The following is a 999-nucleotide window of genomic DNA, read 5'->3' as shown; positions in this document are numbered from 1 at the left end:
ATCAGTTTCAAGTTAAATTTTAATTATAGGTGTTGATAATTGACTAATACATAAAGAAACTTATCTGTTTCAGGAAAGAAGTTTTCCTTGATATAAATATTTTAAAATTTATGTAGATGGATGAACGAAAGAGTTTAAAATATTTTAAAATTTATACGAAATATGATTCAACGGTCGATATTGCAAAATAAAATCAATCATTCTTTTGCATGAAAGATACAATTTAAATCTTTTTCTAGAAGACAATACAGTGAGAGATTTATTTGTTCTAGTTGTTTGTTTTGGTCCAAATCTTGTAGTCGAAGTATTCTAGATTTTTTTTTTTGTGGTTATTAAAAACTAAGACTTCAAGTTCCTTAGCCATCAAGCATTTTCGTGTCCCAATCACAAGCAAGGAAAAAGGGTAGCACCATGGCTTAGATTCGCGACCAAAAACTAGTTCTCATCAGGTCATGTGCAGCCATGGTTGTGAATAAAAGAAAGCAATAAAACAAATAAATAATATCTCTACATTATGATATGGCGAAAGAAATGTTTTATAAAAATAGATATATAGAGAAGTTCTGATGGTAAAACCATAATGAAAAATTGCTGACCCTGCAACATTCTTAGATAAAAAAAAAGACATGCTAACAAATGCTTGATTTGCTGCGGAATGAATCATTCCTTTGTGAAGAAGGCTACATGATCAGCCATGGTTGTGGTGATTGATGTGATCAGAATATTTCATCCATCGTGGCGCTAACGGTTTTGTAATAGCTGGACATGTGTCCTTGTTGAGGACAACAAGTGCAGTCATCGATAGTTGCCACTTGTGCTTCTACAATCATGCCAAAGAAACTCCTATCTTCCACTCACTCGATGATAAATGACTGGTTGCTCCTTTGCTTCATTTCTCCATTCACTGAGATCTAGAATCTCAACAAAGTCTAGGACATCGTTATCTTCTAACAGCTTGAGCGCATCTCTATAGCTCTCGAGGAGAAAAATGGCATGCAT

The sequence above is a fragment of the Elaeis guineensis genome, chromosome 16, assembly GCF_000442705.2.
Source record: "Elaeis guineensis isolate ETL-2024a chromosome 16, EG11, whole genome shotgun sequence".
Lineage (NCBI taxonomy): Eukaryota > Viridiplantae > Streptophyta > Magnoliopsida > Arecales > Arecaceae > Elaeis > Elaeis guineensis.
The sequence above is the reverse complement of the archived record's forward strand: the minus strand, read 5'-3'. Positions refer to the sequence as shown.